This window comes from Rhipicephalus microplus, chromosome 6 (genome assembly GCF_043290135.1).
Source record: "Rhipicephalus microplus isolate Deutch F79 chromosome 6, USDA_Rmic, whole genome shotgun sequence".
NCBI classification, from domain to species: domain Eukaryota; kingdom Metazoa; phylum Arthropoda; class Arachnida; order Ixodida; family Ixodidae; genus Rhipicephalus; species Rhipicephalus microplus.
Window position 1 is genome coordinate 6,346,065 of NC_134705.1, and position 28,000 is coordinate 6,374,064.

General features: G+C 47.4%; 2 protein-coding genes and 1 pseudogene across 10 annotated transcripts in view; 2 read left to right on the top strand and 1 right to left on the bottom strand.

Moving 5' to 3' along the window:
• LOC119167762 (glutaminyl-peptide cyclotransferase) overlaps positions 1-28,000 on the top strand; it is an 823,023-nt gene that overhangs the window by 780,735 nt on the left and 14,288 nt on the right. The window lies entirely within an intron of this gene.
• LOC119167760 (uncharacterized) overlaps positions 1-28,000 on the bottom strand; it is a 310,115-nt gene that overhangs the window by 274,577 nt on the left and 7,538 nt on the right. The gene's annotated exons all lie outside the window — the stretch shown is intronic.
• Positions 1,175-27,947, top strand: LOC142765114 (uncharacterized; annotated as a pseudogene).

Consider the following 28,000-nt stretch of genomic DNA (forward strand, 5'->3'; position numbering starts at 1 on the left):
GCTGAAACACATTCAACATAGCGCGTAGCGTGTTTCTTAGTACATGCTTCTTTCTTACGTCCTTCGTTCATGCATTAATGATGGCCGCCTGCAGGTACCCAGAAGTGGAAAATCGAAGAGTCCCACTGGCTAAAGCAGGGCAGTCTCATTGCCAACGCTATCGAACAATGGCGCCGCCCATGCTCGCTCAGCGCCATAGAGTTTCTTGATATACAACTAGAAGGAACTCTAGCGCCAGTGTCTATGGAAGCTGCAACACACTGCGCTTCAGCGAGCATGGGAATGATGGGTAGTACACACATTTGTCTAATATTGATACTTCTGGCCTGCTTCTGGCTCCGTGTGTGTTCGTGTGGCTTGGAGCTGTTTTTTCACGAAAACATAAATTAGCAAATGTTCACCGTTTCTGCTTCACAACCTTATTCTTTTAGGCTTACCATTTCGAATCAAGTCACTAAGTTCAAAAGGGTTCGTTCTTTCTTTCAAAACAAAACCATAACCAGCAATAAACGAAGCTGCAAGTACGATTCCCCGCCCTCAAGTATGAAGACTAGGCAAATGTGTGTACTACCCATCATTCCTATGGTCGCTGAATGATCGCAGCACCAGAGTGCCCTTTAGTTGATTTTGGGAAACTCTATTGCCGCGAAGCGTATTACGGATAGTGTTGTGCATGCAGATGCCGCCAGCACACGGCCTTATCGTGGCCCGCACGTCGCCCATTCGTTGATTACCAGATAGCCCCATATTCTACGACGACTGTTATACCTTCTTTTGGGGGAGGGGGGGGGGGGGGGGCGCATCTCGGATGGTGAATGCGTCTTACAATCCAGTGGGGCATTCTGTCCCCTGACGGCCGTCGAACACGCTGTTCCTCACCCGCTAAGCCGATGTGTATACTTTCCTTTAGTGGGCGCAAGTCCGCCAAATAAACGGATTCCCTTCTATTTCTACGAGCCTCCCGGTCTCCTGTCTTCTGGCTACCCTCACTCTTACGTGACATCTGGTGGAGGTACTGGGTATGCACAAGAACCACCTTAAGACAGCCACTGCAGAGAGTGAGAACGCTGAAGACACGGATACTCGAAGCAGCCGCCGCCTCGAAAACCTGCCACCTGAGCTGGGACTGCTACCAGACCCCACGTGACCATGAAAGGACGCTTCCACAGCCACCATGAGCAACCCGCAATCACCCACTCCTGTCATTCTGCAGCAGCCACAGGTGCCTCCAACTTTCCATGGTTATGCCGCTGAAGACCCAGAAGAATGGCTCTACCAATTTGAGCTCATGGCTACCATAAACAGGTGGGATGAAGAAATGAAGCTGCAATACGTTTACTTTTCCCTGGACGGCCCCGCCAACACGTGGTATGAAAACCATGAGACCACACTGACCACCTGGGAATTTCTGAAGAATGAGGTGCTCAGGACCTTCACCAGCATCATGCGAAAAGAAAGGGCCCAGCTGCTGCTAGAATCGAGGACCCAACAGCCAATCGAGACCCTAAACGTGTACGTCGAAGAAATGAAATGTCTTTTTTGGCGAGCAGACCAAGACATGACCGAAGACAAAAAGGTCAGATACCTAATGCGAGGGGTGAAGGAGTCGCTTTTCGCCGGCCTCATAAGAAATGCCCCTAAAACAGTCGCCGAATTTACTGAAGAAGCGCACACAATACAAAGGACCCTGGACGCCCGGACTCGGCTTATACAACCGTCCGTTTCAGCTCAGCTCGCTCTACTCAGAACCGATCGGAGGTGGGCGAACCACCAACGATCTGCGGGAAGCTATCCGAGAAGTGGTTAAAAAAGAACTACGTCGATTGCTATCTTCTCTCCCCCAGCCCCCGCCAAGCAGCATCTCTCTTGGACATAGTGCGTGATGAAGTCCAGCAGGCGCTTGGCTCTTCATCAGCAACGACTGGAACAGAGGCCGAAGCAATGACTTATACCGCTACAGTGAACACTAGGCCACCCCGACGAAATTAGCCCAGTCCTTAACGGTACCCTGCAGCCTCAAGTAACCGTCCACCCTTCCCCACCCAACCTACATACGAGAGACGCCCGAGCCCAAGAAAATGCGACACCTGGAGGAACTCTCGACAATCGTCCCCTATGCTTTCACTGCGGTGAGGCCGGCCACATTCTTCGACACTGCCCATACAGGCAGATGGGACTGCATGGCTTCTCATCTCGGGCACCACGGCCACGCCCTGTACAACGACCTTCGGCAATCGAAGACTACTTGTGCCATACAGAGTACTTGTCCAGCCGTTCTCCATCACGGCCATCTTCACGCTTCGCGTCACTGAACCGCAGCGACAACGAACGAAGAAGGTCCCCAAGTCCCCGTAGGGAAAACTAAAACCAGAAACCTTTGGAGGTGAGGTTGCTTCAAGAGGAAAAGCTGACGACCCTTCAACGACGACCATTTATGATGACAGCACATCATCTACGACGACGAGAACGCACAACAACCCAAGCCGCGAGACGAAGGAAAACGAAGCAACAAGACGAAGCCGTGACCCGAACCCAAAACCAACGTGCAACTCCAGCCCATGCGTCACCGATTTTGAAGTATCTATCGACAGCCACCCGGTAACTGCCTTGATTGACACAGGGGCTGACTACTCGGTCATCAGCGGGCCATTCACAGCACAACTGAAAAAGGTTAAGACGGCTTGGGACGGCTCGCAGATCCGCACAGCTGGAGGCCACCTCCTCACCCCATCAGGGCGATGTACTGCAAGGATGACATTCGATGGTACATACCTTGCGACTTTCTTGGTGCTCCAACAGTGCTGCTGTGACGCCATTCTCAGCATGGACTTCTTGACTCAACATCACGTGGTTATCAACCTGGCGTCCAGATCCATCAAACTTTCCTCGGATGAAGCCATAAATTCATACTCGGCACCACATAATCGCGCAACCTTTCGTGTGCTCGAGAATGACATGAGCGTCCCACCCCGATCAACCACCCTAATCACCGTAACCACTGGTACTGCCGAAAATGCCCATGGCATCGTCGAAGGTAATATACAGCAATTGCTTGGCCGTAATATCGCAATCGCAGGAGGCATTGCGGACTTCCAGATTGGACAGGGCCCAGTGCTGCTAACAAATTTCAGCCAAGGACACCGTCACCTGGCCAAAGGCACGAGCATTGCCTTTCTCGATGAAATTGCTAAAGTCAGTGACACCCTCGCCCTTTCCAAACCAGCGACCATCACCCCCACAGACCCACAACTCGCAGCTGTCATTCGACATTAACCCTTACTTACCTGAATACAAGGAGGAACTGCTCCAGAACCTTCTTCGACGTTATGACTGTTTCTTCACTTCTTCACAGGTCTGATGAACTTCTCTCGCAAAGCATCGAATCATAACACAAGAAGGCATCCGCCCTCTTTATCAAAGCCCTTATCATGTGTCGGCACATGAACGCCAGGCCATCCGAGAGCAAGTTGAGGAAATGTTACACGACGGTGTAATTCAGCCATCGAAAAGCCTACGGGCAGCACCGGTTGTCTTTGTCAAAAAGAAAGACGGAATTCTTCGGTTTTGCGTCGATTACCGACGGTTGAATAGTGTAACCAAGAAAGACGTGTACCCTTTACCAAGGATTGACGATACCCTAGATCGTCTTAGTAATGCAAAGTATTTCCCGTCTATTGATCTGAAGACAGGGTATTGGCAAATTCAGGTTGATGAAAGAGACCAAGAAAAGACCGCCTTCATCACGCCGGATGGATTGTATGAGTTGAAAGTGATGCCATTTGGACTTTGTTCCGCTCCAGCAACCTTCCAGCGTCTAATGGACACAGTACTGGCTGGCCTCAAGTGGCAAATATGTCTCGTATACCTGGACGACGTGGTCGTCTTCGCCTCCAACTTTAGCGACCACCTGTAAAGGCTCCAGATGGTACTGAACGCAATTAAGTCATCAGGGCTGGCACTGAAGCAAGAAAAATGCCATTTTGCCTATGAAGAACTACAGTTCCTTGGCCATGTTATAAGCAAAGATGGCGTAAGACCAGATCCCGAGAAGACAGCCGCTATCGCATAGTTTCCTCAACCGCAAGATAAGAGAACAGTGCGCCGATTCTTAGGACTGTGCGCCTATTACCGACGCTTCGTCAACAACTTCTCACACATTGCTGCCCCTTTGACGCAGCTCACCAAGTCGGACGCCCCTTTCGAATGGAAAGCTGAGCAACGTGAGGCATTCAAAGAACTTCAACAACGTTTACAGTCGCCGCCTGTGCTGGGTTACTTTGATGAAAATGCCGAAACTGAGATACATACAGACGCCAGCAGCATCGGCTTAGGTGCCGTTCTCGTTCAGAAGCACAAGGGCTGCGAGCGCGTCATCGCGTATGCAAGCTGCTCACTGTAGAAAGCGGAAGTGAACTATTCCACGTCTGAGAAGGAGTGTCTCGTGATAGTATGGGCCACCTCAAAATTCTGCCCATACTTGTATGGCAGACCCTTCAAGGTCATAACGGACCATCATGCATTGTGGTGGTTGGCCAGTTTAAAAGACCCTTCTGGCCGCCTCGCTCGATGGAGCCTACAGCTTCAGGAGTTTGATGTGAAGGTGGTCTACACCTCTGGTCGTAAGCACTCCGACGCAGACTGCCTCTCAAGAGCCCCTGCGGGCGCACCCCCAAGCCATGAAGACGACGATGCCTTTCTTGGGCCTATCAGCAGCAGCACCTTTGCATTACAGCAGCACTCAGACGCGATCCTACAACAGTTGATCGACTACATCGAAGGAAAAGCCTCCATACCACCTGCACTGTTCAAGCGTGGGTTATGCTACTTCTGTGTGCAAAACGGAGTGGTCGTTAAAAAGAACTTCGCACCGAATAAGGCAGCTTACTTGTCGTTCCAAGCATCCTCCGAGAAGAAATTTTACAAGCGTTACATGACAAACCCACTGCCGCCCACATCGGTTTTACACGCACACTCTACAGAATTCAAGAGCGGTACTATTGGCCCCGCCTCTTCTCAGATGTTGCGCGGTACGACAAGAGTTGCTGTGAATGTCAGCGCCGGAAGAGACCTCCAACAAAACCAGCTGGATTGCTCAAGCCAATTGAACCCCGCTCGAGACCATTCCAACAGATTGGTATGGGCCTGCTTGGACATTTCCCCACGTCAACATCTGGTACCAAGTGGATCATAGTGGCCACCGATTACCTCACCCAATACGCTGAAGCTAAGGCTCTTCCGAATGGCACAGCCATAGAAGTTGCCAATTTTTTTGTCAAATCCATTTTCCTCCGGCATGGCGCACCTGAGGTACTAATAACAAACAGGGGAAGGGCGTTTACGGCTGATCTTACTTAGGCAATCTTACATTACAGTCATACAGATCACCGAAGAACAATCGCGCACCATCCGCAGACAAACGGTCTCACGGAACGCTTGAACAAGATCATCGCTGATATCCTCGCTATGTACGTGGACACAGAACACAAGACCTGGAACTTAATTCCGCCTTACATGGTCTTCGCCTAAAACACCGCGTTGCAGGAGACCACTAAAATGACACCATTTAATCTCGTCCACGGGAGGGATGCAGTTACTACCCTGAACGCCATGCTGCCTAATGTCACCGATGAAAACAACCTAGACGTGGCCGCCTACCTTAAGCGCACAGAAGAAGCCCGGCAGCTTGCGCGTCTGCGCATAAAAGACCAACAGCGAAACGACGCAAGACGCTACAACCTGTGGAGACCCAATTTAACATACAGGCCAGGTGACAGAGTCTGGGTTTGGGCGCCCATTCGCCGCCGTGAATTAAGGGAAAAACTCATGCGCCGTTATTTCAACCCATACAAAGTCATCCGTCAAGTGGGTGAAGTGGACTATGAAGTGGTCCCTGATGGGGCTAGCTCATCCGAACGACGCCGCACACGACAAGAAGTGGTACAAGTCGCTCGTTTAGAGCTCTATCATGCACGCTACAAGACGCTCCCTGTTTGCATCTTTTGTTTTGTTTATGTGCGCGTGATTCGCGCTTATTTGCCATTTACCTTCGCACAGTCTGTCCTTTTGTTTTTGTTTTATTTTAAACAAAGCATCGGGTCGATGCTTACGTTGAGGAGGGAAGCAATGCCGCGAAGCGTATAGTGTTGCGCATGCCGATACTGCCGGCACGCGACCTTATCGTGGTCCAAGACGCACCACGATTCATCTGCGAAGATCGTGGCCCGCACGTCGACCATTCGTTGATTACCAGATAGCCCCATATTCTACGACGACTGTTATACCTTCTTTTGGGGGGGGGGGGGGGGGGCGTATCTCGGATGGTGAACGCGTCTTGCAATCCAGTGGGGCATTCTGTCCCCCGACGGCCGTCGAACACGCTGTTTGCCACCCGCTAAGCCGATGTGTATATTTTCCTTTAGTGGGCGCAAGTCTGCCAAATAAACGGATTCTCTTCTATTTCTATGAGCCTCCCGGTCTCCTGTTTTCGGGCTACCTTCACTCTTACAAGACACTATGCTCAGCGCCTCCTATATTTTTTGTGCCTGCCGCGTGAGCGCCGATGCACCAGCCGTGCCCTCTCCCTTTACTTTCTCGATTCTGCCTGACGACGACGCTTGACAGCTCTGTGCTATTACCCTCCAGCAGACAACGCTCGTCGCCGCTTGCGCGCCAGTTTTTTGCGCTTTTTTGTTGTCTGCTTAAAGTAATCACGAACCTTGCTCGGAGTTGTTGCCATCACATTAAATAAAGTAATATTTATGTGTAATAAATAATAAAGGTGAAATAAACTGTCAATATGCCTCTTACCGGAGTTATAATTCGAGTCCCAGTCACCTTGCAAATGACAAGTTTAAACCGTCGTTTGGTCGCAGTGGCAGTTGTAGGTCCGTCTGTTTGCTTCAGTGGTGATGTCATCCTGCTTTTTCATCGCTCACCATGCGCTGCTATTGCGTTCTGTTCTGCACGTCTAGCCAGTGAAAGAAAGACAAAGTGTGTTCTTTCACGAAATTCCAGCGAACACTGAGCTATGTGAACGATGGCTACAAATTATCGCGTGGAAGAACTGGATGCCGAATTCCACTTCGTGTTACTCGGCCGTGTGCAGCCTAGATTTTATGGAAACTGACTTTAAGAAAAATATCAAAAGACGCATGCTAAAGCCCGATGCGGTGCCAAGTGTCTTTCCACATTACCCATCTTACATGAGGAAAGAGCCACTAAAGGTGAGAAGCTGCAGCAGCACCCAGAAAACAAAGCGCAATTCCTCAATGAATACGTTCGCAAGTCTGCCAAGTCAGGAAATCGATTCGTGCCCTGCACCGGCGCCAGAAGTTCGTGCAAACACGCTTAACGAAGCCACTCAGCCCAGTAGCCGGCAACAACCAGAAAATGTCACTCCAAGGGACATCCAAGACTTGCCTTTTGTAGCAGAAGCTAGTCACTACTGTCATTCCGCAAACTTTCTTGGGCCAACTGATGCGAAGCCAGCGGAAAAGGGTGCAGGTGCGCGTGTTTTGAGGACCTTTGGTGTTCAAGCTAACATCAGAAGCTTCACAACAGCCTTCTTAGAGCGGCGAAAATGGCGCCACAAAGAAAGGGCGTAGAAGCAACGAAATGAAAGGCTGCGGGCAACACTAGATGCTTACAAGAAAGAGCTGCATGGATTAAAGGAAGAGTGCAACGTAGCCAGAGAGCCAGACTGCGATCCAAGTAGCCAGAGACTGCGATCAGGGCTGCACTAAAGCCTGCGTGATAATGGACCAAGTCCTAAACTACAAGGTGAAAAAACCAAAGTGGTGTGAAATCACTATACGACAGTGCGTGATTCATAGAAGCCTCTCAACAAAGTCATACGAGTATATCAGGACCGAGCTCCTCGCACTCCGGTACAGAACTACGCTACAAAGATACATGGGAACAACTGCCAGAGAAGTAGGCTCAAGTGACCTAGTGAAGCAGAGACTCAACACTGAAATCAAGTGCATCGGGACGAAGCAAGCCAAAATGGTTTACTCTCATGGACGTCAGCAACTGCCAGAAGCATATTCACCAGAATGATCCGGACACCAAGCAGTTTGATTATACTGAGGACTCCAGACTTCATTGGCTGGAACTTGTTTTTTTAGAATACATTTAAGAGCTCAAGATGGCAAGCGCACCAATGAACTTTCTAACGAAAGAAACTCACCATGCACTGGTATTCACCACAGTCGCCAAAGTCTAGTGTATCAGATTTCTGTTAGATAGACGGTTCAAATTTGTGTCGACTAGAAAGTTTTCAAGCGATCGCATCGAATCCCTGTTTAGGACGCTTCGACGCAGCGCTGGCTGCAATGATATGCTTGATGTCAGAAGAGCTCTTTAAGGCCTTGAGAAGATGCTGAAGACGGGCATCGTTGCAGCTTCCCACACAAGCAATGTGCAGAGCTCAGCTTCGTTCGCTTTCTCGGGGAGCATTATTAGGAGCGGCGAGTCAAGCAGCACATCGACAACAATCGTGGTCGCAGCAGTGAACTCGGCGCAGCACCTACTGCAGGAACTCTGCACTTCGACAAAGCTGTTTATGCCCTCGCCAGATGTAGCAGTAGTTTCTCTCATCGCAAGATACATATCTTGCGTCGTGAGTGAAAAGACTGACTGTGAGCGCTGCGTGTCGTTATTCTTGAAGGCAAAAGAGAGCAGCACTAGTGCCACGGACAGCTTGATTTCCCACCAGGCAGAGGTGGCTTGTGCTACCCACTGTGGAGCTCGTGCGTATGCTGCATGCCATGAAAAGATTGGTGGACGTGATGCTTCTGCACCGCGCAGCTCTTCTTAAGCCTCTACAGACGTGCATCGTGAAGAGTGCGGATGTAATTGTTGGCCTGCCAGTACTGCTGTGTGACAGTTGCAACCAAATCCAAAGAAGCAGATTAATAGAACTTATGTGCAGAAAGTTCATGAAGCCGCTGTTCACAAACTATGCTGTCGATTTCACCGATAAAAAATCTGTGGCCAAGCTTTATCAAAGGAAGCCGTTGTCTAGGAAGTTTTTGAAACTTTAAAAAGCTTGCACGACACGTGTGCACCTTCAGCATTGGACTGACAAGTGCCTTCAGTTCAGACGGTCGTTTCTTAACTTGTACTGGCTCATTTATTTTTGTCTTTTGTGCATATAAAATTGATATGTTTGTTTCATTACTTCAACCAGTGAATTCCACTTATATTTCGATCAGGATCGATATTCGGCAAAGCACTCCTTCGAGCGCTTCAGGTTCTGAAAATGCATCAAAATGTAAAATATTGGCTTTAGTGTATAGCCGCAGACAATCCGAAGCTGAAGCTCATTTGCTTAGTTCATGGTTTCCTTCGTGCAGCTGCTGGGTGCACCTGCGGAACCATGCCTTTACAGATTCCTGTGCTTGTCATTTTGTTCGCGCTCGCCCAGTGTGTTAACTAATCAGAGCGGCTATTCATATGAATTATCAACAAAATCAGCCAGCCGCGAGTGATGGATAATAAGAATGAAGCAAGGTTCTGTTTGGGGTTGCCACAGCCTCCTAGATTTCCCTTGCCTGTCAGATAATCGGGGGTCACTTGAGAAGCGGCTGTCATTGTAACTGCGGTGGTAAGTAGGGTTGTCTTCAAATGAATTTTTACATTTTTGGAGCTTATATGCAACAAAAATAACTTTAAAAAGTTTTAAAAAGATGGATACATAATTATAATTAATTATAATTAACCCTATGTAAGTGACGCCATTATAGTTGATGGGTGTTTCACGCTCATTCAGCAAGCAACCCCTTCAATACAAGGCATAGCCTCTGAATTTAGCAAACGCCATAGTTGCCGGTTTCAAAGGCCAAGTACAAAGACCCTCAATTCTACGTAGGTAGCAGAAAGTGACAAGGAAACGCTTGTCATACATGACAAGCGTTTGACCCTCATCCGGCAGGCAAGAAAAATATAGGAGGCTATGGCATTGCATAAGCTGTTGCCAGACTGTCACCAAATTTGGCGGAAAATTTTGCCCCATCTAGTTGTGACTTCCCCGTGAGGGCTTGAGGGCTTTGCGTTGTCCACGATGCATTTCGCGAGTGCGTGAGTGACGTTGGCTGTTTTAATGAACGGAACGCATTGCAGAAGTTGGGACGCCTTCTCTCGTTGTGTGCGCAGCTGTGCAAATAAGAGATCGTGTCTCAGAGTTATGGAAACAACACATCGTCCGCCGTCCATTTCGCATGTGTGTGCGATGAACTTGTTCCCGAGTGCGTGTGTGACGTTGGCTGTTTTAATTAACGAAATGAACCGCGCGTTGCAGAAGTCGGGGCACATTCTCCTGCTGTGTGCGCAGCTGTGCAATTAAGAGATCATGTCTTGATCAGTAATAAGGACGACGCGTATGAATGGGGGGAAGTGAATTTGTGAGCCACGCCGCTGAAGCACTGATATCTCCGTAGCCGTGAGTACCTAGTCGACTGCGCACAACGCGTTTTTTGGGGAAACTGAATAGAGAGCGAACAACACGTCTTGTGTTGACACAGCTAGGGGAAGCGTAGCATCTCCGTCGTCGCAAGTGATCGACGCAGCACGATCAGCTATTCAGAGAGGCTACTTCCGAGGTATGATCGTCGGACACGATCAGAAAAGAGAAGCGCACAGCCTGCTGCGATTCTATTCAGTTTTCCCAGCGACTAGGTACGCACCACTACGGAAATATTCCGTGCTTAGGTGACACGAGTGCGATGTAATTTGAAGCACGGGTCACAAATTCGCTTCCCCTTAAGCATTCATACGCGTCGTCCCTAATACTGAGACACGATCTCTTATTTGCCCATCTGCGCACACAGCAAGAAAACGCGCCCCGAATTCTTCTGCAACACGCGTTTCATTCCATTAATTAGAACGGCCAAAGTCGCACACGCAGACAAGTTCATCAATCACACACGAAATGCATGGCAGGCGACATGCACCACGGACGACATGAAGCCCTCACGGGGAAGTCACTTAATTTCTCTGCCAAATCTGCCGGCAGTCTGGCAACAACCACCCCAAAGTCTGGCAACTGAGATATGCAACGTCACACAGAACCTTGCCGAATGCCAAGAATGGCATAAAATAAGGCAAAAGTCACCGCTCTACGATAGCCTGCTGCTATCTCGGCATTTTGACAGTGGACAGTTGCTGGTGTTAACGTGTTAATGCAACTGTTTGGTTCGTTCACGAAAGCGGTTGTAGTCATTGTTTCAGTGAGCTTTTCACCATGGCCTCGCTATGCATGGGTGAGAATCGCACCGTAAGCGTGCTGGGATAGAATAAAAAGCAGCGGACACTTTTTGAATTTTGAGAATAAACGTTTCTTTGTTCTGCAAGATCAGATCGGCTATATTTTTTCGGTTACACTATAACGAAATTTTTACTTCAATGGAATTTTTTTCACGCCCCTTAAGCTTCGTTGTAGCGGGGTTCAACTGTATGCAGTCTGCCCGAGATCCACGGGGGTGGATGCAGGGAAGGTCACAGAGTCATGACGCAGATGAAGGGAGCATACTGGATGTTCAGACTGAACTTTTTCAGCTTAAACATGGCCACAAGCACACTCACAAAGTGGGTGCAATCTTAACAAAATGATCTACTATACTCCTGAAGCTTCTCGAACACAGCAGGCACGGTTGGCACTGAGCATTCCCGAGAGGCTTTGTAGGCGAAAACTGAGTGAAACAAAAGTGGAAATAAGAAACGCACGTGGAATTATAAGTTGGGTTTCACATAAAAATGGCTTAAGGAATCCGTGCTGAGCAGTGCTGAAAAACCAATTGGATTCTAAAACAGACCAAATGAGAGCATATGACGTGCTCCATGATTTTACATGGTATATACTGGTGAGAGAAAGGGGACGAAAGTTATCAGTATAATGTTTATTTCCACACTTGTGCAGAGGAATCACTCTTCAAACTTTCCAATCCCTTGGAATACAACCCCTTTTGAAAAGATTGTTCGAACAATTTAGTAAGAATTATGAAACAATATGACTTCATGTTAATCAAGAATTATGAATTATTATTGTCAACACCACAGGAAGAGTGAAGTTTAAGATTTCGTATAATTCTCTGAATGCCCGGTGCCTCAAAAACAACTGGGTCCATGAGAGGAGCATCAAAAAAAGGTTGTTGCAATCATCACAAAAAACATCATTAGGAAAAGCAGCCGCAAAGACATTGTTTAGAACAGAAGCATATTTGTTTCATAGAAACGAAACTCCATCAGGCGTTGTAGTGAGTAGTAATGTGGTGATGTCCTTTTTATTAATTACACTGCAGAATTGTTTTGGATTGTTAACCAGCATAGCAGGCATAGTGTTGTAGAACAATGCATCCTTGGCGTTTCTTAATGCAGCTTTGTACTCAGCAGCCGCACGAAAGTAGGATTCCCAATGCACTTCAGAATTCGACTTCTTTGCTCAGCAAAACAAACGTTTCTTCTTAATAGACAGTCTCTTAAAAAACATATTGAACCAAGGCGATTCTCTATCACACCTTAAAAACTTATGCGGCACAAAAGCAGCAGTAAGACGTTCGAAGTGTTCCCCATGAGTGCTGACAGAATGCAGTGAAAACTTCGGCAAGTATTCATCCACAAAAGGCCCACAAGAGACAAAAACAGTTGACGGTTCCTGGCATCGAAATCTGCTCGTTTATAGTCCCTAATGTGCTTTACCCGATTAGTGTGCTTGTATACAAGGGCCTCAATGTCAAAATGAAGCAAGGAATGACAACCGAGGCCAGGTAGATCCAAGACCGAAGAAATAGGATGCAGTATGTTTGTTAGAACGGGATCCAAAATGCTGGATGTGGTTGAAGTAGTTTGAGTAGGTTCAGTGACAAGCTGTGACAGGTTGAAATCCAGACAGATCATTAAGGGAAGATGCTACCCGAAGACAGTTATTTTTTAATATTCACCCTAGAGCAATGAAATTTGAGCTGTTAACTTTTTGTGCTGATTTCAAATATATAATTAGTTTTCTTTCAAGTTCCATACCTTTAGGTCTGCAACCTGACAAAGTGAAAACCTTAACCCTTCTGCCCCCTCCCTTTCATCCCTAAACTTCCGTAATTTTTAACCATTCATAGTTCATAATGTTCGAAATAAAGTGTAGAATGCAAATAACTAATTAGGAAGCATGTACAAAATATGTAATAGGGGTGAAAAATAATAAACATAAAAAGTCCTTATTTCACTTACCCTTGTAAAAGTTTACATACAATTTTTTATGATACAATAAAATATTGAAGTATAAACTAGATAATTGTATTTGTAATACTTTGGGAAAAATACGGCAAAATTTCATGCAGATCCGAGCACTAGAAATGCCCAAAAAAGGAGGGACACATTGAAGAAATGGCAAAATTTGTGTTTTGAGAAAAATGAGTTTTAAAGTTAAAATTGAGTTTTCATTTATAAACGATATCATTATTCTGATGAAATTTGCACACCTAAAAGAACAATGCTTCTTGTAGTGGCCACTGCCACTAACATACGCCAGCACCCCGAGTTTGTCTCTCTCGGCTTTTTCGAGCTAACTCTTCAAAGACATTTCGCTCACAGGCAGGGCCATGAAATGCTTGCCAAACTTCCGCTCCATCTGACGTACCTGCCACTAAGCGTACAACACGTGTCGACTATAATTCCGTGAAAAAACTACTACAAGGTACGAATTTTGATGTCCTCTATGATGAAGACGTGGACGTCGAGTGTGATAACGCTGTAAAATGCATTGTGGATGTCATTGAACGATCAACACGTAACTGTTCGCGCCGAAATTATGACCATGCCATATGTCCATGGATGAATAGAAATATACTTGAGGTTTTGAAGCTGAAAGATTTTTACTACGACAAATGGAAAAATAGCAGGAGCAATGAATACTACCATCAAAATTTTAAGCTTTACAGAAATAAGTCAGTAGCAATGATAAGAAAATTCAAGAAGTGCTACTATACCAACCTAGTGAAAGAAAATGATGGTAACACGAAGAAGATATGGCAGATTGTTAAAGACGTCACTGGCATGGGTAGCAAAGAACGCATTATACCTGATAATCCAACTCGTGAAGTAGCTGACAACTTTAACGATTACTTTACTAATATTGGTCTCAGCCTTGCGAGGAATTTCCCTGCTCATATGCCGAATTTAAATGCATCCTGTACTGTTACCAATAATTTCGATCTATGTGATGTAACTGAGGATGACATCCGACAAGTAATTAATAAGTTACCAGGGAACAAGGCAGCTGGTCATGACGCCATATCATCAAGGATTTTAAAGGAGAATATTGATGTTTTGTGTGGTCCCTTATGCCATATATTTAATCATGCATTTTCCTCTAAAACATATCCTAGTATACTTAAGACTGCCAAAGTAATACCAGTGTACAAATCTGGTGATCGGAATCTTCCGGACAGCTACAGACCAATATCTGTCCTGAGTAGTATTAACACTACGCTTGAAAAACTTATTTCGTCGCAATTAAGGCGCTTCCTGGGTGAACCGAATGTACTTCGTCCCCAGCAACACGGCTTTGTTGCAAACAGGTCCACTTCAACTGCTGTTTCGATGCTTACGCGATATATTAATTCCGCGCTACATGAAAACAACATAGCAATAGCAGTATTTTTAGACATACGAAAGGCATTTGATGCTATTAGTCATTCCATTTTACTGGAAAAAATGCATTCCTATGGGATAAAAGGTAACTCGCTTGATTTTTTTTCTAGTTATTTATCGGCACGCAAACAAAAGGTAGTCATTGGTGACATCAAGCCATCTTACGGTTATATTACATGCGGGGTGCCACAGGGTTCAGTTTTGGGCCCTATATTGTTCTCTCTTTATATTAATGATGTCCCGCGATCCCTACAGAGGTCAAGGGCACTGATGTACGCAGACGACACTGTTTTAGTTTTCACAGGACACTCCTTAGCAGATTTACAAAATGACGCGATGATCGATTTATCGAACATTTCGGAATGGTTTGCCAGCAATCAGCTGGCTGTTAACTGTACTAAAACAAAGTACATGGTGTTTCACTCTCGTAGGAAACATATTGACACTGAATCTTTTAACCTAACAATAAACAACGCTCCTATTCAACAAGTTCCTTGTTTTAAATATTTAGGCGTCACTTTTGATGAACATTTACACTGGCATGAGCAAGTACAGAGTGTGTGCGCAAAAGTAGCCTATGGCTGCTATTCTCTAATAAAAGCTCGCCAATATTTTCCACAAGCTATACTTCGCACACTCTACTTTTCATTGTGTCATTGTCACATAGGTTACTGTCTGGAATCGTGGGGTGTGACGTACAACAGTTATCTAAAAACTCTTGAACGACTTCAAAAGCGTACACTGAAAATCATAAGCCAAGGTGAATCAGTAAGGAATATTTTCCCATCACAACGCATTCTCTCGGTTCCGATGTTGCGTGACTACAAAATTGCCGTTTTAGTAAATAACATAATTAATAGAAATTCATCTTTGCCTGCTGATTTTTTTTCAATTCCTAAACGCAATACGCGACATGCTTCGAATGATAATTTCAATCTGCCCAAATGTTTTAATGTTTACGGAGAAAGACTGATACAGTTTAATGGAACAAAAATATGGAACACGGTTCCCCTAGAGATTAAAACGGCACGTAATTTCAGCATGGCATGTAAATCATTTTTTCTGTGGAGTCAAGACATGTAAGCATGTGTGTGTTTGATTCGATTTTCATTGTATTTTTTTTTCTGCAGGAAAAATGTATTACTGTGTTATCTGTATTATATGATTGTTTTTTTGCTTTGTTTTTATGTTGTTACCTCAGAGCTGACCTGTACACTTTTTTATGTTGCACTTTGTATTGGACCGTCCACTAGCCACTTTAGGCTATCGGTCCAAATAATCCCTGTAATTACATATATCTATTCATGAAAGTAAAGTTTCATAGATTGATTGATTGATTGATTGATTGATTGATTGATTGATTGATCTGGCAGACCCTTGTTCCCACTGCAAGCTAGGAAGAAGTTCGACAGGACTGCGAAGTCCTGTGTCATGCCATTTTGCGGCCATGTTTGTGCCACATACCGCCGTACATAATGGCAATGTCGTCTCTGCTAAGTTCCCTCACTGCGAGCTCTTTCGACCTCGCAAGATTTGCGCTGACGTCATCCATTGCCGCATCACGACCTTTCCAGCTGACGGGTGTGAATGACTTGATGCATTGGCTTTTGCAAGCCAACTACTGCCGCAAATCGGACCAGCTGTCCGTAGCCTATTCCTACAGAGTATGCCGCACAACAGCTTTCACTTGCGAGAAATGGTTTTTCCGTTCATAACGAAGATAATTACACGAGAAAGGCATTGTTCAGCTGCGCTGCTCGACAAGACATGGACTCCGCAAATATGCTTCTGTGGCGATCAATGGCGGTCCCCAATCCTTACTACATGATAACCCAGTCGCGGCACTCGAAAAACGCGCAGAAGCGCGCTTATTTTTATTATTTCTTGTGCTGCATCAGCGAGGGAAACTGTTGTTATTTGAAGAGTGAGACTTGACTCTTTGGCTCATGGGATCAACGATGGCGAGCAACGGCGCATGATCGGCGGCAAGGTGCTCGAAGACCGCACACTTTGGACCTTTTAACAGGCAGCTTGCACTCATTAGATGCAATTTTAAAGCATTTCCAGTCTCGGCCCTTATTTTTCTTTTTATAACAGTAGAGGTACTAATCTTATCTAAACAGGTGAAAATGAAAATTGGTAAGTTTGAAAAAAACTCGCATTTTTAGACCCGCATCTCCCCTTTAAATCTTGTTACATCAAGTCGAAAAATATAAGGCATTTTACTATTCCTCACAATAATGGGGTAGCTGAAGTTGTCAACTAAAAGGATTGGAATGTTGGGAAAGCCTAAAGATATCATGTAAAGCGCGTAAGAGATCATGCAATTCGTCAGTGAAATCTGTACCCAAATACGGGGGACAGTAACTGCTACAAGATGCCAAAGTCAGCGACCGGCGTTGCACGAGACGTGCCATGCGACATAAGCGGGAGCGCTCATAGCGAGTGAGCTCCCTGACCGACTGCTTTCAGCTAGCAACAGCAACACATTGCTTCAGTGCCTTATTGCTACCCCAATAAATGCTACAAGTGTTGTAAACGCATCTTGTTTGTTGTGACCCCCAAACATCACAACTTATCCTACCAAGTTCAAGGATTCTGAATCCGGGAGATTTCCGCAGCGGAGGGGGGGGGGACTGAATTATTTGCTCTTATTTCTTCGGCATCAAAAAAAAAATCGCCAAGGACAAACAAACAAACAATCAAAAAAACATCGCAAAAAACAAAAGGGGGTGGGGAGTCTCAATCGCAAGCGCAAACAACGGAGTTGCGGTCGGCTTGGAGTGGCCGAACACCCGAAGGTAGGGATTCCCACTAATGATAGAGTCTCAAAGAATCACACAACTAGCAAAATTTATTTCCTTTAAAACAGCTCGTGTATCTGGGGTGCATGTGAACGGACGGGACAGCGCCGCTGGCTGTCGCAAAAGTGCAAGTCAAAGCTTTGCTCCCTACTAGATTCTTCTGACAGGAACGCCAAAACGCGCCTGGCCCCTTTGTTATTGACAGTCTAGGCTGGTGTTTTGCCGCCACCGCCACCGCTGTCATTCATCGTGTATGTATACTTTTCTATATATGTAATGAAGTAGTGGGTCATGCAAAGCTCGGCAAACGCATAGTCAGTGCTAAGCACGAGACGCTCGGCACGGACGTTGTCGCTGCTTTCGCTGGCTAGGCCTACGCTCCTACGTCGTCTCGAATAAGAGTCCCGACTGTCTCAGTTTTTTGTTATAATTGGTGGAGGTGCCACTTGTCAATGCACCATTGACGTACGGCGAAGCAGCAGAACAACCACAACCACAGACGTTCCAAGCACCGCCTCTACGGCCTGCTCCTGTTTATGCCACCCAGCCGCCACGACCTCCAGTTCACCGAGCCCCTAATACATGACGCACTGCCGACAACCGACCAATCTGTTTTTCGTGCGGTCTACCCAGACACGTTGCACGTCTGTGCTGCCGCCACCCACTCCACTCACATGAAAACCTACGTCCATTATGAGTACGATCAAACGTACACTCCCTACACTCCGGACCCCGAATTGTACGCTCCTCAACCAAGCCACCGACCAGCTTCTGATCGCCTATCTCCTTCTCCACGTCCACGCTCGCCCTTCCCGATGCGCCGACGCCCCCCTACAATCGACGCGGAAAACTAAATAGCGCAGTTCCCGAGGCAAGAACTGCGTCCTCGTCGCAAAGCACAAGCCCTCTTCGTTCGCCGCCGAATGTAATTAATGCCATTCTTGAAGGTGCACCCGTACTTTCCTTTATTGATACTGGTGCCGCCATTTCTGTCATCGCTGAAAAGTTTGCCGTTCACTTCGAAAAGTGACAACGCCTTACTTGGGTTCATGTCTTCATATTGCCACTGCACAGCCTGTGCAGCCTGTGGCTGCGTGTACTGCCAGACTTGTATTTCAAGGAGTGCCCTACACAGTGCAGTTCGTAGTACTCCCGCACTGTTTTCATGACATCATTTTAGATTGGGATTTTCTCTCCCATCACCAAGCCATCATTCATTGCGTCCGTGCCGAAGTCGTCTTTTGTCCCCTTGGTGATGCTCTACCTGTGGACGATCGCGCTTCCTACGCGAAGTTGGTCATTAGTGACGACACCCAGATCCCTCCACGCGCTACTGTCTTCGCACCTGTGTCATGTTCCGCCATCGTCGACGCTGCCCCATTCTTCACGCCTTCCACTGCTTTCATTCATCGCCACTTATGACCGCTCCCAACCGCTCTCCTTACTCTTCAATGTGGTGCGACCGACGTGCCTGTGGAGAATCCGTTCCCATTCGCGATTACGCTGCTTCGGGGCGAATGTATCGGCTCAATGGAATTATTCGAAACCATCACTACACTTGACGTTCCTGATGGATCATCGGAAGTCAGCGCCCTCTCCTGTAGTTCCGTGAATGGCCCTTTCACTACCGGCATTTTCAACAATGTCATCGACGAAGGCCTAAGCCCACAACAGAGGTGTGAGCTTTTGAGCCGCCTTGACAAGTTTCTGCCATCTTTTGACAGTCACAGCGCTACTTTAGATCGATTATCTACTGTATGCCACCAGATCGACACAGGTAATCACCCACCACTACAGCAGCGACCGTACCGTGTTTCGCCGACTGATCGCGGTGTCATCGATGAACAAGTAGGTGACATGATAAAGCGTGGCATCGTTCAACTATGAAACAGTCGTTGGGCATCGTCGGTTGTTGTAGTTTAAAATAAGGATAGCAAGATACGGTTTTGCATAGATTATCGTCGTTTAAACAAAATAACAAGAAAGGATGTTTATCCTTTGCCTTGAATCGATGACGCCCTCGACTCTTTACAAGGCGCAGAGTTCTTTTCCTCTCTTGATCTACGCTCTGGGTACTAGCAAATGCCCATGAATCCGGATGATAGGCCAAGCTGCCTTTGTTACACCAGATGGCTTATATGAATTTGACGTGATGCCATTCGGCCTATGCAATGCACCGGCAACATTTGATCGCATGATGAGCACTATCCTATGAGGCCTCAAATGAAACACGTGTTTGTGCTACTTAATTGATATGGTGGTATTCTCGCCCGATTTTTCCACGCACCTTCGTTGCTTGGAACAGGTTCTACGCTGCCTCTCTGCAGCAGGTCTCCAACTAAACTTGAAGAAAGTGTCACTTTGGAGCACGCAAGCTGACCATTCTCAGACACGTCGTGTCGAAGGATGGCGTTCTTCCTGACCCTGCTAAGCTACGTGCTGTTCGCGAGTTCCCGTGGCCCGTGTCTCTCAAGGAGCTGCGTAGTTTCATTGGGTTTTGCTCATACTTCCACCTCTCCGTCCTGGATTTCACCTCGATCATGGCATCTCTGGCAGACCTACTTCAGGGAGACCGCAATCTATCGTCGTGGTCTCCGGCCTGCGACAGTGCCTTTGCGAAGCTCCGCAAACTGCTTACAACACCATCCATACTGCGTCATTTCGATTCAAGCGCTCCCACAGAAATCCGCACGTATGCTAGCGGTGTCGGTCTTGGTGCTGTACCCGCCCAACGAGAGCCTGGTTACCAAGAATATGTTGTGTACGCGAGCCGTACTCTTACAAGAACAGAAGCAAATTATTGGGTAACTTAGAAAGAATGCCTAGCGATTATCTGGGCCATTACAAAATTTCGGCCTTATCTGTACAGACGCCCTTTTCGATGTTGTTACTGACCACCACGCGCTCTGCTGGTTATCCTCCCTCAAGGATCCCTCCTGGCGCTTGGCACGGTGGGCTTTACGGCTCCAAGAGTACGACATACGTGTCATTTATCACTCAGGCCAGAAGCACGCCGATGCTGATGCTCTTTCGCATTCGCCTGCTTCTACTGATATTGCAAGTGTCTCCATCCAAGACAACTTCCTTCCACTATCAGGACCCATCGACATGGCTGCGGAGCAGCGCGAAAATTCGCAGATTGCGTCTCTGATGGATTACCTATCTGAAACACTCGCCCACCCGCCATCTCGAGCGCTACGCCAACAAGCCTCTCACTTCGCCATCCGTGATGGAATACTTTATCGCTGCAACTACCTCCCTGACGGCTGCAAATGCCTACTCGTCATACCCAGGAATCTCCAGGCCAGCATATGCGCTGCTTTCCCTGCCGATCCGCAGTATGCACACGTTGGTTTGTTTAAAACCTACGCCAGGCTACGTTATCGGTTTTATTGACGCTGAATGTACACATCCGTTTAAACGTACATTCGATCTTGCACAGAGTGCCAACGCCGCAAGCACAATCCTAGCTGTCCTACTGCACCAATGCAGCCATTACCGTGCCCAGTACGACCATTCGACCGGGTTGGAATAGACCTTTATGGTCCTCTGCCATATACATCAGCTGAGAATCGCTGGATTATTGTAGCGATCGACCTACTCACGAAATATGCAGAAACGGCCGCTCTACCAGCCGCGACGGCACGTGACATTGCGTCTTTCCTGCTGCAACGTTTTGTTCTGCGTCACGGCACTCCACGTGAACTTTTCAGTAACCGAGGCCGCGTCTTTCTCGCGAATGGTTATTCAAGAACTTTTTGCTGAATGCCTTGTGATTCACCACTATACTACCACATATCGCCCACAAACAAATGACTTGACGAAAAATTTCAATCGCACTTTCGGCGACATGCTTTCCAGGTATGTCGCCTCCGACCACACCAACTGGGATCCTATCCTTCCCTACGTAACGTACGCTTACAACACGACACCTCAAGCGACGACAGGCTTTTCTCCCTTCTTTTTATGGTCGCGAACCATCATCTCCAATCGACACCATTCTCCCCTACCGACCCGACTCGTCCGAAGGCCCACCAGTTTTCGAAGCCGCTCAGTATGTGGAAGAATGTCGGCAATTAGCTCGCACCCTTACAACTCAAGAACAAGGGCTACAGAAATTTCGTCACGACGATGGATGGTCCAACTACCAGTTTTCGCCCAACTCTCTTGTTTGGCTGTGGGTGCCTCCCACTGCTGCTCCTGGTACCTCTACAAAGTTTGTCAGCAGGTACCATGGACCTTATTGTGTCATAGAACAAGCTTTTGCTATCAGCTACCTCATCGAACCCCTAACGGCCACTGTGAACCTGCGTCGCCGAGGCTGCGAAATCGTACATGTGGATCGTCTCAAATTGTATCACGAACCACTTGTCCTCACGACATCTTAGAACACTTACTTGGGTCCGTCTTCAGCAAGGGGGAAATATGTAATGGAGTAGTGGGCCGTGCAAAGCTCGGCAAACACATAGTCAGTGCTAAGCACGAGACGCTCAACCTGGACGCTGTCGCTAATTTCACTGGCTAGGCCTACGCTCCTACCTGGTCTCGAATAACCATTCTGACTGTCTCAGTTCTTTATTATAATATATATTGTGGGCATTTGTTACTTACATCGTCATCATCCCTGCATGATCACAGTCACCATCATCAGCTTGTCTCTTTGTCCTCATTGCCACTCTGGGTCATCATCATCGTCATCGTCTGTGTACTGGCGCCGCCCATTCGTTTTGCGAGGTCTTTCCTCAAATAAACGCTGATGCATTCAAGACTACCAATACTTCATACGTGGTGGAGGTGGATTTTCGGTCCTCTGACCTCCCGCAGCCCGCTATACCCCCTGGAGCTTCGTTCAGGCCGCCGCTTGCGCCCATAGTCAGGCAGCATGTCCCAGATAGAGACTGCCGGCACTGATGTCATCAACCACGCACCGCCGCAAGCTGCCCCTTCTACTTACATACACGGACACATCAGCGGGAACCCCCGCTCTTCGCTGGTCTTCGGGGAGAAGACGTAGAAGACTGGCTTGATGACTACGACCGCGTAAGTGCGGCTAATAGGTGGGACGAAGCCGCCAAACTGCGTTACGTGCCTTTTTATCTGATCGAAGTCGCGAAGACATGGTATTTTAACCACGTCGTTGACTTACCCGACTGGGCTACCTTCCAGCAGCAGCTGCGACACATGTTTGGGACACCAGACATTCGATCCGCCGTCGCGAAGAAAACACTCGATACTCGCCGACAACATCCCGGTGAATCGTACACTTCATACATCGAGGATGTCCTCGCACTCTGCCGGCGTGTCAATCAATCCATGCCGGAATCGGACAAAGTGCGCCATATATTGAAAGGCATTGGGCCTGTTGCCTTTAATGCCCTCGCTGTGCAAAACCCAGCTACCATCGCTGATGTTGTGACGACATGCCAGCGCCTTTATGCGCTGGACTCCGTTCGCCTTCAACCAGACATTGGCGACCACCACTCCACGTCAGATGGCCATCTGCGTGACCTCATCCGGGACATTATACGCGAAGAATTGCGGTTCATGGGCTTCACAACTCCTACACCGCGACCTACACAGCTTTCGGCAATGCCCTTACGTGACATCATCAGGAAGGAACTTACATCCCTGACTGGCTCTGCGCCTGTACAGCCACCTGCTTCTCACCTTATTATTATTTATTTATTTACAGAATACTGCAGGCTCACTTCAGAGCCCATGCAGGAGTGGGAAAAAAAAAATCACAAGCAATCAGCAGTCAAGGCACACAAAATTAATAAATGTACGCATGACAATTAATATTCAACAGCAATTTTCACCACATAAATTAGTAACAATTCGTGACCAAATTAAGTATATTTACACAAAACTATACACACCAATACATATTCGCAATAACATATGGCGCAGCGATAGGAGCATTTTGGGGCTTAACGTTATGAAGTGATAAAATCAAAGTGTTCAATGTTCTGTAACGACTCAAACGGCAGGGCGTTCCAGTCTACAATGGTCCTAGGAAAAAAAGAGAACTTAAATGTATTGGTACGTGTCTGGAATGGTGTTATTGACGCAGCATGGCGATTTCTAGTTTCTCGTGACGTCAGTGGTTGTATAAACGTAGAGGCATCTAGTGCGAAATGTTTGTGTTTTAACTGAAAAAGAAATTTTAATCTCAGAATTTTGCGACGAAGTTGAAGTTCTTGTATATTATTTTCTTTCATGATAGCTGTAGGGGAGTCTGTCATGCGGTACTTAGAAAATATAAACCTGATGCATTTACGTTGAATCATTTCTATGGCATGAATGTTTTTCCTAGTGTATGGGTCCCAAATGACGCACGCATACTCGAGAGAAGGTCTAATGATGGTATTATAGGCTAACAGCTTCACTGATGACGGGGCAAAACGAAGTCCACGTACCCTCAAGTTGCTGCTGTGCCTCCCAGCGACGCCCACGCGACATTGCCACGTCCATCCTACGCGTCGGTTGCTGCCGCTCCCCCGGTGAACTACCATTCCGTGCCCCCTGACCCTTCGGCCCACCTGACCGGGCTATCTCCAGGTGCCCCGAATTCCTGCTACTCCCTACCGTGGCGCCCGTCTCGCCCTGTATGCTACTACTGTGGCTATCGCGGCCACATATCTCGTTTCTGCCGAAAGCGCCAGCAAGATAAGCGTCGGAACGACGTGCGTGAACAAGATTTGTACACCGGCGCGTCTTATCAAGGTCGGCGTTATTCGTCTCCCCCGCACCGGTCTCCATCTCCTCCTGCATCGACTGCAACAGCCAAAACACGAGACGCCGCTCGCCTTCGCCCTTCCACTTCTCCACTTCGGCCCGCCTGATTGATTTGTGGGGTTTAACGTCCCAAAACCACCATATGATTATGAGAGACGCCGTAGTGGAGGGCTCCGGAAATTTTGACCACCTGGGGTTCTTTAACGTGCACCCAAATCTGAGCACACGGGCCTCGACATTTCCGCCTCCATCGGAAATGCAGCCGCCGCAGCCGGGATTTGAACCCGCGACCTGCGGGTCAACAGCCGAGTACCTTAGCCACTAGACCACCGCGGCGGGGCACTTCGGCCCGCCTCATTCACCTCTGATATTCATTCGGAAAACTAAGTGATGCAGTTTGTGGAGGAAAAACTGCATTCGGAATCAGAACTGAAATTCCTCCAGCAGGCCCGTGTAACATGGTTTTTGTGGAAGTGGAAGGAGTGCGAGTTGATGCTTTTGTGGACACAGGTGCGACATTGTCTGTGATACGCGCTGATTTGTGTGAACATTTAAGGAAAGTAATGACGCCTTACGATGGCCCCACGTTAGTTGCTGCCCAGGGGAATGTCATTCGCCCTTCCGCGTTTTGTACTGTGCGTGTTTTCATCGACGGCATCCGCCATCATGTCCAGTTTGCTGTCCTGTCCCGCTGCTCTCACCAACTAATTTTAGGGTAGGATTTTCTATCATCTGCTTCCGCGCTGATTTGTTGTGGACAACGCGTCGTTCACCTCGCTGACACCGACTACATGCTTGACGACGATCAGAAGCCACTTTGTCTGGTCGCTGCGAAAGACATCAAACTGCCACCACTACAAGAGCAAATTGTCAGCATTATGTTTCTGTAACAACGCGAGCGGCTGCTGCCTCTGTGAATATGTCAATTCGCTGCTGATAGCGGTGGTAAAAGCGGAGGAAGAAACATGCTCAGCGAGGCAAGGTTCTTTGGATGCGATGGCCTGCATGAAGTGGCGTGACAAATACAGGCTCGAAGTCAGCAACACGGGCCAAAATATTAACACTCTAGAAAGGAAAGAAATGCCGCTTGCGCTCGGTGCCCAGCTCGTCGCCATGTGCCGAGGCGCGCTTATTTCTGGCGCGTACTTTGTCCCGCAGATGGGGGAAGTTAATGCTTGTGCGCGCGCGCTTATCTTTCGGTGTGGAGAATCGTGTGCCTTCGGCTTTCACTGGAATGGTTGCGTTAGTTGCCGTGCCCACGAAGATATCTTCAGTTTATGCACAGGCCCCGTTTGCGAAAAAAGCACGCTTTTCATACACAGCGAGGTATAACAGGGACACTTGTTAGTTTGTACTCATCCGTACCTTTGATTATGTATCGAGCATTGCTTTTTTTTTTTTTAACAGCCCGTTACGTGTCGAGCAGTAAACGTTGTTAGTTCGCTCTCGTCTTGTGTGTATTGTTTTCATGCATCATTTGTGCCTGAGCAGCGCGCTGCACGTTTCGATCTGCTTGCCGTTCTCAGTGTGACATTCCAAGTTGTTGCTGTCGCATTCATTGCTTCGCCCTTGCGACGAAACTGTGACTTTTTTTACGCATTTACTGCCTTTCGTCTACCAATACGTGCCCTCGGAGCTCAAAGATCGCTATCGCACCGCCGCGACCACAATGTCGAATGCAGCGGTTGCGGCAAATGGTAGTTCCATTTTCAATCCCCGTGCGCTTGACTGCGTACGCCCCTTCAAAACAAAGTTGTTTTATGCCGTATACGATCGCATCTGCCGCGGTTTTGTCCGCAGGATTTGCAGAAAGCAGCCTTGCTTTGACTGGTTGAGTGTTGAACGGACGCACACTTTCAGGACTCTGTCAGTTATATATACATGATCGCGTAAAAAGCGACCACGGTTTCGTCGACAGCGGTTGTGGCAACGACAATCACGCATACTGTAGAAGGCAGTGCGTGCGCCGGTCGCAGGCGTACTTCTGCAGCTTCGAGTACGCTGCTCTCGGCCTTCGTTCGACGATTTCCGTACTAAAGTTCGTATCACCCACCGCGATCAGGAAATGTGTTCGGAACATTCAAATTTAGGCCCAATAAACATGGTAGAATTTCGCTGAGAAATTTTACGAATTCGTATCTGCCACGGTTTCGCATCACTGAGATTCTACTGTACGTTTAAATGAACGCCTCTTAAGCTCATTCATAATAAAATAGAATAGGTTTAAAAGGGCTGCAGCGGATTGAGCTGCTTTTTTGTCAAGGCCGCTGGATCACGCACCAAAATATCGATTTCTGAGAAATTTTCATGGCAACCATACAAACGGAAGAAACTGTTCAAATCCGGGAGTCTCCCGGCCAATCCGGGAGACTTGGCAAATATGCAAATAGCGACGAGGAAGGTGAATTCAATGCAAGACACAAGAAAGAAGCACTAAAGCATGGCAACGAAGCATTGATAACCTTCCGAAGAGCAATGCTACGACAAAAGGCGTCAAGTCTTCCAAGACTGCAGTGTCCCATCAGATTGTCCAAGTTTAAGCTTTCGACGAAACTGCGAGTGACTGGCTACCTTACGAAGAGCATCTCAGTTCATTTTTTGCAGTGAACAAAGTTCCAGAAGGTCTGAAGGTGCATGCCTTGCTTAGCATTATTGGGCCGAAGTCGTATAGCCTTTTGAAGTCTCTGACTGCACCAGACAAGCCATCAGAAAAGACGTTCGAGCAGCTAACAGAATTGCTTCGCAATCACTTCACCCCTGAGAGTGTCTGTGATACGAGAGCAAGCGAAATTTCACAGAAGATGTCAGTTGCAGCATGAAGGTATTGCACAGTAAGTAGCCGAGCTCAGCAGACTCGCTCAAACCTGTGCATTTCGCATCTTTTTAGCCGAGTCGCTTCGAGACATGTTTGTGTGCAGTTTATTCTGAACGGACATACAGTGATACTTGTTCACAGAAGACAAAACGCTGACATTCCAGAAAGCCCTTGAACGCATACTTGCTCTGGAAGAAGCTACAAAAAAATGTTGAGGAGTCACACGCGAAAAAAGCTGGGGACAATCTTCACAAAGTGAGCACTTATGATGAACAGAAAAGGAAGCGATCTTTTGAGTGTTACCGTTGCGGCTCTGACAAGCCTGTCCGCATATTGCTTGTAAGTGCATCAACTGCGGCAAGAAAGGACAAATTCAGTGCGCTTGTCGTGGTCCCAAGCCGAAGTCAGCAAGTTCCAAGAAGTCGAAACGCACTTTGTACAGCGACGACACAGGCAACGTCCAGACGCTGTCTCAAGAAGCCAGAGTCCCGTCACTGTTGAAGTCGAAACTCAGGGTGTACCATTAAGTATGGAGCTAGACACAAGTGCCACAGTGTCTGTGATATCAAGGCAACAGTTGAAGAAGATTAGACCATGTTTGAAGCTGTAACCAACAGAGCTGCGCCTGAAAATATATACAGGAGAGGTTGTCCAGCCCAGCGACGTTTTGAAAGCATCTGTGCAGTACAAGGACCAAGTTAGTGACCTTCCGCTTTACGTCATGGACACTGGAGGACCAGCTCTACTGAGACGTGAGAGGCTCGAAACTCTTCGCTTGGGATGGAATCTGCGGTTTACACAAGCATCTTGAACAAATATTAGCGCGACGAAAACAGGGACAAGAAAGAAAAGACAAACTACAGAGCTGGGTAGAAGAAATGTGTTGTATCAGAAGAGACAATTAGACGAGTTGGTGCACTTCCATCTTAAATGAATACTAGCGCTGTAGTTTGTCTTTCCTTTCCCGTCCCTGTTTTCGTCATGCTAATATTTGTTCAAG